Source organism: Xenopus tropicalis, chromosome 9 (genome assembly GCF_000004195.4).
Source record: "Xenopus tropicalis strain Nigerian chromosome 9, UCB_Xtro_10.0, whole genome shotgun sequence".
Classification (NCBI taxonomy): Eukaryota; Metazoa; Chordata; class Amphibia; order Anura; family Pipidae; genus Xenopus; species Xenopus tropicalis.
In genome coordinates, this window is record NC_030685.2 from 89,202,241 (window position 1) to 89,215,647 (window position 13,407).

The following is a 13,407-nucleotide window of genomic DNA, read 5'->3' on the forward strand; positions in this document are numbered from 1 at the left end:
ATCTAACCGAGCCCCCCTATCTGCCTTAATGTAACCCCTTCTGTTCCTGAGGCTGCAACAGCGGACTAACTGGGCTGCCCCCCATTTCCTACCAATACCCCATTATTTGACCCCCCCCTCCTGTTAAGGCTTTCCTATTCCACAAACAGGTAACATGCCCCCCCCCCCCCCCCCGTACAGAGCCCCCCAACAGTTTAACCCCTTCTGTCCCAACCTTTTTTCAGTTCCCATTAGTTCAAAACTTCTGTTCCCCTGGGGAGTCCCCCCCCCCTATGACTTAACCCCTTCTGTTCCACAGGGCTGAACAAGCACCGATTGCTCCCAAAGTTTAACCCCTTCCGTTCCGCATGGCTGAATACTTCCCCCCCCCCCCCCCATCTGCAGAGCCCCCGTTAATTTAACCCCTGCTGAAAAGCATTGAAGTTGCTGAAAGCCCCCCCTCTCCCCTTCCCATCTGGAGCAGCAAATGGTTTAAGTCAGAGAGGGGGGAGGATTGGGGGGGGGAGGGGGGAGGAGGAGGAGGGGGGGGGGTGAGATTGAAAACAGATCAGTCCGGGGCTGAAGCGATGGGCTCAGATCATCTGACTCCACTCAGCGGCGCAGAGACAGAGGGGACAGGGAATCCCGAACTTTCCTGCAAACTGCCCCCCGGAACCCCCTGCCCCCCGGACTCTCCCCCGACTCCGCGACCCCCAAACCCCGGAGTGTGCGCCCCCCTCACTTCCCACCATGGGTCCCCGAAAGTGACACCGACCCCCCCAAAGATGGATATAAAGTCGGAGTAAGAGCGCAGAGGACCCCGATATGGAGCACCCCCAAAACTAAACTGCCTCCATCACTTGGCACCAGTGAGTGAGAAGCCCCCACAGCCTGATTGGAACTGCCCCCCCATACCCAGAGGTAAGTGCTCTGTGAGACTTGGGGGTTCTACATGCAGAAATGGAAACGTTAGCACTGAGCCCTACCCCGGGTTATTGCCCCTCGGTGGGGCATTAGCGCTGGATCTTTCCAGGGGCGCATTCCCTTACTGGGATTGGCACTAGAAACGCGTTGACATCTGGGGACCCCCCCCCCCATATTCCCTTTCACATTTGGAGCTTGGCCTTTTACCCCAGTCTCAGACTCACGGGTAAGAGTTGCCCAGTTGCCCCAGAGAAAGTGGCACTGAGTTTGTGGGTATCGACTGCCACATGTGCCAAAGTGAAGTTTTTGTGCAGCCTGGGGGGCTGTTGTGTTTATTTTGGGGGGGTAGATCTGCTAAATAAGGAACATGTAGAATTGCTGGGGGGGGGGAAGTTGGGGCAATTACAGCCCCCCAGCTGGTACAGGGCTGTAGTAGGTTACTGTAGGTTAAACACCAGTCACAGGGCTACAGTTGCCCACTCCGGGGGTAGGGGTCGGGGGGGCGATGCCAGCTGTGCCCAGTTGGTCGTTTGCATTGGGCAGAGGGCTGGGTGTCAGCCCACAAGCTCAGACTGATTGCAGACTGCTGGGAAATTGCTTTGATAGCTGGGAAGTCACACAGGGTGAGAAGGAATGGGGGGTGGGGGGGGGCAGCTTCCTATCAGATTATTAGTTGCACACCCATTAACCCTTTGTTGGGGCTTCATAACAAATGCATTGTGGGTGTTTAGAACATGAGGGGCGTTTTGACTTGTTTGGTTTAAGTTCCCCTTTAGGGTCAAATTCTCCTCCCAGTTATATCAACCTAATATCTGGGGCCCCATAGAACTGACTGGGGGGGGGCTGTATATATATATATATTGTGCTACTTGTATACCACAAGCCCATTCATTGGCAGAGACAAGGGATATTATGAGACACGAGTCCCTGAGCCACAGAGCTGACAGTCTAAGTGGGTTTGTAACTTACAGACACAGAATCTTCTATGCCAGCCCCCCGGGGTATCACTACAGACCCCCGGGGTATCACGACAGACCCCCGGGGTATCACTACAGACCCCCGGGGTATCTCTACAGACCCCCGGGGTATCACTACAGACCCCCGGGGTATATCTACAGACCCCCGGGGTATCACTACAGACCCCCGGGGTATCTCTACAGACCCCCGGGGTATCACTACAGACCCCCGGGGTATCTCTACAGACCCCCGGGGTATCACTACAGACCCCCGGGGTATCACTACAGACCCCCGGGGTATCTCTACAGACCCCCGGGGTATATCTACAGACCCCCGGGGTATCTCCAGGCTTCATGGTGCAAGTGGGGGTCCGGTGGTTCTGTGATTCAGAGATAATCTGGGCCGTTTCCCATGAGTCTTTGGGGGTCGTCTCATTAACATGTGTCTGAGTTCAAAGGCTCCGGGGGGGGTGATAAGAAAGTGTCACTCGCACTTAGAACCGACCCTGAGATCAAAGCGACCCAACTGTGCGGGGGGGGGGGGGGGTCCGGGGTTCAACTCCCAGCGCCTTGAGTCTAAAATTCTTTACTGATGTCCAGAACCAATCATCTTGCCCCAAAAGGCTCCTCAAACTGAAGTGTTTTGCCCCCCCCCAAAAAACCCCAATGTTTTCCATTCTTCCGCCCCTCCGCACGTCTCTCCAAGTAAGGTCATAGCAATAACCCAAGCCCGCCCCCCAAAAATCTGCCCCTGATCCTTATATAAAGGTGGCCTTGCCCCCCAGACTTTGGGGGGGGTAAGTAGGGGGGAGCAGTGGTTATATGGGGGGGACCCATTTGCACCCCCATAGGTTTATATAAAGTCTGTATAATCTGCAGTGTAAAAGGGAAATTGGGATCCCCAAATCCTGGACTGGACTGGAATTGGGTCAGAAGCTTAGCATTTGCCCATAAAGTGAGTGTAAGCTCTTGTGCTCAGGGTTGGATTCAGGGGGCAGAAAATGATGGATTTGGTGCCGTCTGGTTCCGTGCGGATCAGTAAATGGGGGGGGGGGCTGAGTCACTGGGATTTCTCTGCGCTGAATCATTTCTGGGTTCTACAGACCCGCCCCAATGCATTCTGGGACCTGGGGGGTTCCACATTGTCACACAATCACCCCCAAAATATAAATGTTAAATGGAATGTGAGCAGATGTAGTGGGGTGATTCTGATGGGCCCCTGGGACAGTGGCCCCTAGTGCTGGGGTGGGTAAGAATGAGACCTGGGGGTTCCAGTTATGATGATGAGTTGTGTAGTTCAACGCGGTCCCGGGTCGGGCCAATCACACTGTGCCCCTAGGGTACCAACGTGCCAGTGGGAAGGGTTGTTCAACCTTGGGTTGAAGAGCTTACACTCTGTTCCCCCTGCATGGAAACCAGGCCTGCTTTAGAATTGGAACCAGTTACCCCTGGTTGGCGCTGGGTAAACAAATGATGCTGATGGTGGCGCCGCTGGGCACATACCCTATTGGCCTAGTGTGGGCGCCGCTGGGCACATACCCTATTGGCCTAGTGTGGGCACCGCTGGGCACATACCCTATTGGCCTAGTGTGGGCGCCGCTGGGCACATACCCTATTGGCCTAGTGTGGGCGCCGCTGGGCACATACCCTATTGGCCTAGTGTGGGCGCCGCTGGGCACATACCCTATTGGCCTAGTGTGGGTGCCGCTGGGCACATACCCTATTGGCCTAGTGTGGGCGCCGCTGGGCACATACCCTATTGGCCTAGTGTGGGCGCTGCTGGGCACATACCCTATTGGCCTAGTGTGGGCGCCGCTGGGCACATACCCTATTGGCCTAGTGTGGGCGCCGCTGGGCACATACCCTATTGGCCTAGTGTGGGCGCCGCTGGGCACATACCCTATTGGCCTAGTGTGGGCGCCGCTGGGCACATACCCTTTTGGCCTAGTGTGGGCGCCGCAGGGAACATACCCTATTGGCCTAGTGTGGGCGCCGCAGGGAACATACCCTATTGGCCTAGTGTGGGCGCCGCTGGGCACATACCCTATTGGCCTAATGTGGGCGCCGCTGGGCACATACCCTATTGGCCTAGTGTGGGCGCCGCAGGGAACATACCCTATTGGCCTAGTGTGGGCGCCGCTGGGCACATACCCTATTGGCCTAGTGTGGGCGCTGCTGGGCACATACCCTATTGGCCTAATGTGGGCGCCGCAGGGAACATACCCTATTGGCCTAGTGTTGGCGCTGCTGGGCACATACCCTATTGGCCTAGTGTGGGCGCCGCAGGGAACATACCCTATTGGCCTAGTGTGGGCGCCGCTGGGCACATACCCTATTGGCCCCTGTGAGTGTGCCAGGGTCAGATGTGAGTGAATGGGCACGAGTGCCCCCTTGCCGGATATTCCCCCCCCCAGGCCGTTGTGCAGGGGGTGCTGCCATTGGCTGATAACAACCCACTGACTAATGGGCCTGGGATGTGCTATTTTACTCTGGGGGGGGGGGGGGAGTAATTTTGCTGAGGAATTCTAAAAATCTCCTCTGTTGCAACCTGATCTGCAGGCTGGGGCTGCACGGAATGCTCTGGGCGCCAAGTCTCCAACCTGCACCTTTGACTGTGTCCCAGGGCAGCGACTCCCTGCACCCTGAGTGGCGCCCAACTTCCTGCACCCTGAGTGGCGCCCAACTTCCTGCACCCTGAGTGGCGCCCAACTCCCTGCACCCTGAGTGGTGCCCAACCCGCTCCCTGCACCCTGAGTGGTGCCCAACTCCCTGCACCCTGAGTGGCGCCCAACTCGCTGCACCCTGGGTGGCGCCCAACTCCCTGCACCCTGAGTGGCGCCCAACTCCCTGCACCCTGAGTGGTGCCCAACTCCCTGCACCCTGAGTGGCACCCAACTCCCTGCACCCTGAGTGGTGCCCAACTCCCTGCACCCTGAGTGGCGCCCAACTTCCTGCACCCTGAGTGGCGCCCAACTCCCTGCACCCTGAGTGGTGCCCAACCCGCTCCCTGCACCCTGAGTGGCACCCAACTTCCTGCACCCTGAGTGGCGCCCAACTTCCTGCACCCTGAGTGGCGCCCAACCGCTCCCTGTGCTCCGAATGGGGGGGCAGCAGTGCAGTCAATGATCATGCAGCCCCCCCAAACCTTCTGCCTCTGAATCTGTTTCTGACTCAGTAAAAATAGTGATATTTGGGAGCCCCCCGACCCCCCAGTTCTGCTCAGAGACGTAAAAATGGGGCTCAGTTTTCCTTTAGGGGCCCCCCCATCCCTGAGCCCTTTGGGTGAGCACCCGGAGTCTGGGAAGCTCCGTAGCAACCGACTCACAGCCTTGATTTCATTCCCCAGAGGGGGTTTGGGCCCCGTGGGCCCCTGGATCATGCTCAGTGCCAGCTTGTGACCCATTTGGGTTCAGTCACCCCCCCCCCCCGCCCCCCCAACCCAAAAGTCTCTTGTAACAGGTGGTTATAGCTTCATAGCATGTTCCTCAGTGTAAATGTGGGCTCCTGGGGGCCACTACTCCAAATGTGGGCTCCTGGGGGCCACTACTCCAAATGTGGGCTCCTGGGGGCCACTACTCCAAATGTGGGCTCCTGGGGGCCACTACTCCAAATGTGGGCTCCTGGGGGCCACTACTCCAGAGATGGGCTCCTGGGGGCCACTACTCCAGAGATGGGCTCCTGGGGGCCACTACTCCAAATGTGGGCTCCTGGGGGCCACTACTCCAGAGATGGGCTCCTGGGGGCCACTACTCCAGTGATGGGCTCCTGGGGCCACTCCAGCACGTGCCTTCCCGGCCCACTCAGCAGTAGTAGAATTTGGGGGCCAATCAGCAATGGGCATTACAGGGTCACATGTCCTATTTATTACATCCATTTAACTCTTTGGGCCCCCGGGGGCCCCTCCGTGCTGGTATAAATGGAGCAATTGACTCACAGGTATTTGCATGAATCGACCCAATGTCTGACGCTCAGGGAATGTCCGACAATTATTTACCTTTTGTACTGATTGATTGTCAGCTCTTCTGCCAAAAGCACATTAACCATTCGAGTGCCTGGCGTCTCTGGCTTTTCCTGCCTGGCCACAAATACATCATTTAGTTCTGGTTTATAAACTCTCGTTGTGCGAAACTCCGGGGGGGGGGGGGGGTTGTTTTTAGCGCGGCCTGAAGGGGCCATTAAATAAATATCTGACTGGCACTCAGTGCCTCCTCTGTGCCAAGAGCTAAAGTAAATACCCCGAGAAATCCAGCATGTACAGCGCGGGGGGTTACTGCTCCGGCCTGAGCTACACGGGAGCTGAATATCCAGATTGGGGGCAAAATCAGCAGAATAACCAGCCATTTGGGCTCCTCAGATACAGCAAGGGTTAATGGTTTATATCTTCACTTCCCCTTTAAAACCCCATAACCTGACTGCCCTTACAGTAAGGAACCCCTTCCTATGCTGATGGTGAGATCCCCTTCCCTCCCCACCCCCAATGTATCACTCATTCCCCCTCTCTTGGTAGGGAACCCCATAACCCGACTGCCCTTACAGTAAGGAACCCCTTCCTATGCTGATGGTGAGATCCCCTTTCCTCCCCACCCCCAATGTATCACTCATTCCCCCTCTCTGGGTAGGGAACCCCATAACCTGACTGCCCTTACAGTAAGGAACCCCTTCCTATGCTGATGGTGAGATCTCCTTTCCTCCCCACCCCCAATGTATCACTCATTCCCCCTCTCTGGGTAGGGAATCCCATAACCTGACTGCCCTTACAGTAAGGAACCCCTTCCTATGCTGATGGTGAGATCCCCTTTCCTCCCCACCCCCAATGTATCACTCATTCCCCCTCTCTGGGTAGGGAACCCCATAACCTGACTGCCCTTACAGTAAGGAACACCTTCCTATGCTGATGGTGAGATCCCCTTTCCTCCCCACCCCCAATGTATCACTCATTCCCCCTCTCTTGGTAGGGAACCCCATAACCTGACTGCCCTTACAGTAAGGAACCCCTTCCTATGCTGATGGTGAGATCCCCTTTCCTCCCCACCCCCAATGTATCACTCATCCCCCCTCTCTGGGTAGGGAACCCCATAACCTGACTGCCCTTACAGTAAGAAACCCCTTCCTATGCTGATGGTGAGATCCCCTTTCCTCCCCACCCCCAATGTATCACTCATTCCCCCTCTCTTGGTAGGGAACCCCATAATTAATTTTGTGCAGAGGAAGGGAATGAAAATGTAGGGATTTTTTCAGATGACCCCCCCCCAAGCTCAGATTGGCACCATTAACCCCTTTGTGCCGGGCAGAGAGTGGAGTCCCTTTATGTGCAGGGGCTGCTGGGGGTGCAGGGGTGGGAGCGGGGGGATTAGCATGACAAGAAGGGGCTACTGACATTTCCATTGTGCTGAATGCAGATTTCCAGCGGTTGGAGAGAAAAGACGAGGGGGAACCAAAGAAATGATTTTCTATTCACCCCCCCGGATTTCTCGGCCCCTGAACTCGCACAATCGCCCCCGGGAACCGCTTTGCATTTATTTGGATATTTCACCTCTGAAATCACTTTATAGAGCGTCATTAATTGTCCTGCATTCCTGCCCGGCCTTAAAGGGCACCGCCACCTTTACTGCGAGTGGGAGCGATCGCCTAAACTGCATTCGTTGCACTCGTGTTTTTAATTACGGGATTCTGGTTCCTAGGGTCAGTGACCCCAGCAACTAGATTGGGGGGGATTTAGGGATTCATAGATGAGAAGATAGGTTTTAGTTATTATTTATATTTATAGTTGTATTACTTTTCTTGTCACTAGGGTCAGGGACCATAGCAACCAGAGAGCAGTCCAACTGATGCCCAGACAGCCCCATGTTAGTGTTTATATGTTACAGGCTGAACAAGAAAAACTGTAAAATAATAACTTGCAGTAAGTGCCCCATATACCGGGGGCCGATTTGTGTCCCCCCCCCCGGGGGAAAAGCCAAACGCAGAGATAATTGTGTCCAAAATCCTCCAAATTGCCTTTAAATCCCCCCTGAGTCACTGCCCAATGAGCCCCCGGCAGTAAGTGAGGGGCAAGTGATCCCCTCGTTGTGTTGCCTTCCTGGGAATCCGGGGAATCTCGGCCCCGGGGCAGGATTTAGTGTGTGCGTGTCTGTCTGTGTGTGAGTGAGTGTGACTGAGTGTGACTGTGAGTGTCTGTGTGGGAGTGAGTGTGAGTCTGTGTGTGTGTGAGTGTGACTGTCTGTGTGTGAGTGTGACTGTCTGTGTGTGAGTGTGACTGTCTGTGTGTGAGTGAGTGTGATGAGTGTGACTGTGAGTGTCTGTGTGGGAGTGAGTGTGAGTCTGTGTTTGAGTGTGAGTCTGTGTGTGTGTGCGTGTCTGTCTGTGTGTGAGTGTGACTGTCTGTGAGTGAGTGTGACTGTCTGTGAGTGAGTGTGACTGTCTGTGTGTCAGTGAGTGTGACTGTCTGTGTGTCAGTGAGTGTGACTGTCTGTGTGTCAGTGAGTGTGACTGTCTGTGTGTCAGTGAGTGTGACTGTCTGTGAGTGAGTGTGACTGTCTGTGTGTCAGTGAGTGTGACTGTCTGTGAGTGAGTGTGACTGTCTGTGAGTGAGTGTGACTGTCTGTGTGTCAGTGAGTGTGACTGTCTGTGTGTCAGTGAGTGTGACTGTCTGTGTGTCAGTGAGTGTGACTGTCTGTGTGTGAGTGTGACTGTCTGTGAGTGAGTGTGACTGTCTGTGAGTGAGTGTGACTGTCTGTGTGTCAGTGAGTTTGACTGTTCTGTGAGTGAGTGTGACTGTCTGTGTGTCAGTGAGTGTGACTGTCTGTGTGTCAGTGAGTGTGACTGTCTGTGAGTGAGTGTGACGTCTGTGTGTCAGTGAGTGTGACTGTCTGTTGTGTCAGTGAGTGTGACTTGTCTGTGTGTCAGTGAGTGTGACTGTCTGTGTGTCAGTGAGTGTGACTGTCTGTGTGTGAGTGAGTGTGACTGAGTGTGACTGTGACTGTCTGTGTGTCAGTGAGTGTGACTGTCTGTGAGTGAGTGTGACTGTCTGTGTGTCAGTGAGTGTGACTGTCTGTGTGTGAGTGAGTGTGACTGTCTGTGTGTCAGTGAGTGTGACTGTCTGTGTGTCAGTGAGTGTGACTGTCTGTGTGTGAGTGTGAGTAAGGGAGGGCAGTACCCCTCTCAGTAGGCCGGGGCATTATGCCGCCTGGGTGCCCCAGGGAGCTCCTCGTGCCTCTCAGGAATGGGGGGAACCTGCGTCACTGTATAGAGGGGGCAAAGGGCTGAATTACTGCCCCCCCCCGCCGGGTGCCCGCCCCCCCCTCCCGCTTTATTACATTTGTTTCCCTTCTCTTAGTTACTCACTAACTGCCAACCCATTTGACTGTCACCCACCCAGTACTGTGTCCCATGTATGTATCTAACTGGGTTTGTGTAGCAGCTGCTAAACTACAACTCCCAGCATTCCCGGCTAAAGTCTGTCAGGGGATCCTGGGAGCTGCAGTTCAAACAAAAGCTTGAGGGAAGCTCCCAGCTCCTTCCCCAGACACCGCAGTGAATTCTGTTTGGAGTGGGTCAGTACCATACAGTAACCCAAGTCAGTGGGTCGGTACCATACAGTAACCCAAGTCAGTGGGTCAGTACCATACAGTAACCCAAGTCAGTGGGTCGGTACCATACAGTAACCCAAGTCAGTGGGTCGGTACCATACAGTAACCCAAGTCAGTGGGTCGGTACCATACAGTAACCCAAGTCAGTGGGTCGGTACCATACAGTAACCCAAGTCAAGTGGGTCGGTACCATACAGTAACCCAAGTCAGTGGGTCGGTACCATACAGTAACCCAAGTCAGTGGGTCGGTACCATACAGTAACCCAAGTCAGTGGGTCGGTACCATACAGTAACCCAAGTCAGTGGGTCGGTACCATACAGTAACCCAAGTCAGTGGGTCGGTACCATACAGTAACCCAAGTCAGTGGGTCGGTACCATACAGTAACCCAAGTCAGTGGGTCGGTACCATACAGTAACCCAAGTCAGTGGGTCGGTACCATACAGTAACCCAAGTCAGTGGGTCGGTACCATACAGTAACCCAAGTCAGTGGGTCGGTACCATACAGCTCAGCGCTGTGACTGTTATTCAGGACTCACTGCGGTCGGACATGGTGCCCAGAGACATTGCTAATGTGGTGCCGCTATACTAATAGGGATCCCGCTCTCAGCCTGAAAACTACAGGCCTGTTAGTCTGACAGCAGGGGAGGCAGTAACTGGGCCAGTGTTATTAGTGTTATTAGTACCACAGAGCTCGGCCCTAACGTAAATGGGAGTGAGTTGGGGGGCTCCCCTGACTGAGAGGGTTTGGGGGTAACAAGCTGTGTAATTCCAGGCAGTGACGCTCAGTGGCTCCCAAAGCAAATAAAGTGCTGTTTTGTATAAAGAAAGGGGCATTAACTTGAGGGACCCCAGTAAGGTCTCCATTATGGGGGGCAGGAGTGTAGAAATTGGGTAAAATAAAACCAGTTTGGACATTTTATATTATTGTAACCCATCTGCTATTGTGGGGTTGCAGGGAGTTGCAGTTACACAGTATCTGAATGGTGAAGGCCGTGCCGGTACTACATGCAGCCATGCTGACTGCTCCAAAGACCCCAATATATCAGCCTTGGGGGAGACCCACTTGCCTTTATGAGCTAATGCCAGCCCTGATGTCCAGCCGCCCATGTATAATACCCCTCCATGTATAATACCCCCCCATGTATAATACCCCCCATGTATAATACCCCCCATGTATAATACCCCCCATGTATAATACCCCTCCATGTATAATACCCCCCCATGTAAATACCCTCCATGTATAATACCCCCCCATGTAAATACCCCTCATGTATAATACCCCCCCATGTATAATACCCCCCCATGTATAATACCCCTCCATGTGTATAATACCCCCCCATGTATAATACTCCTCCATGTATAATACCCCCCATGTATAATACCCCCCCATGTATAATACCCCCCCATGTATAATACCCCTCCATGTATAATACCCCCCCATGTATTAATACCCCTCCATGTATAATACCCCTCCATGTATATTACCCCCCCCATGTATAATACCCCCCATGTATAATACCCCCCCATGTATAATACCCCTCCATGTATAATACCCCCATGTATAATACCCCCATGTATAATACCCCCCCATGTATATACCCCCCATGTATAATACCCCCCCATGTATAATACCCCTCCATGTATAATACCCCCCCATGTATAATACCCCTCCATGTATAATACCCCCCCATGTATAATACCCCCCATGTATAATACCCTCCCATGTATAATACCCCCCATGTATAATACCCCTCCATGTATAATACCCCCCCATGTATAATACCCCCTCCATGTATAATACCCCATGTATAATACCCCCATGTATAATACCCCCCATGTATAATACCCCTCCATGTATAATACCCCCCCATGTATAATACCCTCCATGTATAATTACCCCCCATGCCTATAACTACCCCCATGTATAATACCCCCATGTATAATACCCCCCCATGTATAATACCCCCCATGTATATCCTCGATAAACCACCCCATGTATAACCTCCATGTTATAAACCCGCTATGTATAATACCCCCGTCATAATACACTCCCTGATAAACCCCCATCGTATAATACCCTCCCATGTAGTAACCCCATTTACAATACCCCTCCAGATAATACTCCTTCCTGTTATAATACTCCCCATGTATACATACCCCCCCCATGTTAATTCCCCCCCATTCTATAACTACCCCTCCATGTAAATACCCCGACCCATGTCATAATACCCATGATCATATACCTCCATGCTCATAATTACCCCCAGTATAATACCCCTCCATGTATTAATATCCTCCATTGTTATCAATACCCCCCATGATTAATAATCCCCCTGCATAATTAACCCCTCCATGATATTAATACCCCCCATGGTATAATAACCCCCCATTATAATCCCCCCCATTGTTAATTACCCTCCCATGTGATTAATATCCCCCCCACGTTAATTAATACCCCCAGCTAATAATACCCTCCCCATGTAATAAATACCCCCCAGTATAATATCCCCATTGTAAATACCTTCCATGTATGAATAAACCCCCCCATGTATAATACCCTCTTGCGTCCTTCTGTCGGGAGACAAAACCGTAGTCTAACAGCCAGCTGGAGAGTCTGAGGGCCTGAGAGCCCTTTTGTCAGCTCCACATTGACTGCGATTTTATGGCTTGGTCTATAAACTAGCGGGCCGGGGTAGTCAACAAACGGCGGAGTCGAAGGATATAACTAGCGGCCGTCGGGTTAGTCTAAGCAACGCCGGGGTCTGCAAGGATATCAACTACGGCGGGCTCGTTAGTAACAAGCGCCGGGGTGAAGGGATATAACTACGCGCCGGGGTTAGTAAACAAGCGGCCGGGGGGAAGGGATATACACTGCGGCCGGGCAGTTAGTAACAACGCCGGGAGATGAAGGGATAATATACACGCGGCGGGGTTAGTAAACACGCGGCCTGCGGGTTGAAGGATATAACTACGCGGCGGGGCGTTAGAACAAGCGCGGGGGTAAAGGGATATAACTACGGCGGGGGTTAGTAACAACGGACCCGCGGGGTGAAGGGATATAACTACGCCGGGTGTAGTAAACCAACGCCCGGGGTGTAAGGATATAACTATACGGCCGGGTAGTAAAAAACAAGCCCGTAATGATATAACTCAGCGCCGAGGTTTAAGTAACAGCGGCCGGGTGAAGGATATAACTACGCGGACACCGGGGGTTAGTAACAACCGGCCGGGTGAATGGATATAAACTAGCGGCCGGGGCCTTAGTAACAAGCGGCGGGGTGAAGGGATATAACTAGCGCCGGGGTTAAGTAACAAGCGCCGGGGTGAAGGATATAAACTAGCACGGGCCGGGGCTTCCATAACAGGCGGCCCTGGGTGAAGGATATAACTTAGCGCCGGGTTAATAACAAGCGCTTGGGGAAGGATATAACTAGCGCGGGGTTAGTAACAACGCGCGTGGAAGGGATATCAACTAGCGCGCGGGCTTTGAATACAAGCAGGCCGGGGTGAAGGATATAACTAGCGGCCGGGGGTTAATAACAAGCGGCCGGGGTGAAGGGATATAACTAGCGCCGGGTTAGTAACAAGCGGCCGGGTGAAGGGATATAACTAGCGGCCGGGGTGATTAGTAACAAGCGGCCGGGGGGTGAAGGGATATAACTAGCGGCGGGGGTTAATAACAACGCGCCGGGGAAGGGATATAACTAGCGGCCGGGCGGGTTAATAACAAGCGGCCGGGGGTGAAGGGATATAACTAGCGGCCGGGGGTTTAATAACAAGCGGCCGGTGGCGTGAAGGATATAACTAGCGCCGGGGGTTAGTAACAAGCGGCCGGGGGTGAAGGGATATAACTAGCGGCCGGGGGTTAATAACAAGCGGCCGGGGGTGAAGGGATATAACTAGCGGCCGGGGGTTAATAACAAGCGGCCGGGGGTGAAGGGATATAACTAGCGGCCG

The 13,407-nt window shown here is 53.6% G+C and overlaps 1 protein-coding gene across 1 annotated transcript in view; it reads left to right on the plus strand.

The window, feature by feature from the left end:
- The first annotated feature begins 555 nt into the window (after positions 1–555).
- The window catches only part of gli2 (GLI family zinc finger 2), an 81,815-nt gene continuing 68,963 nt past the window's right edge, over positions 556–13,407 (plus strand). Inside the window, exon 1 of the mRNA XM_002943283.5 lies at positions 556–900. The gene's annotated coding sequence lies outside the window, so the exon portion shown is untranslated. The remainder of the gene's footprint in view (positions 901–13,407) is intronic.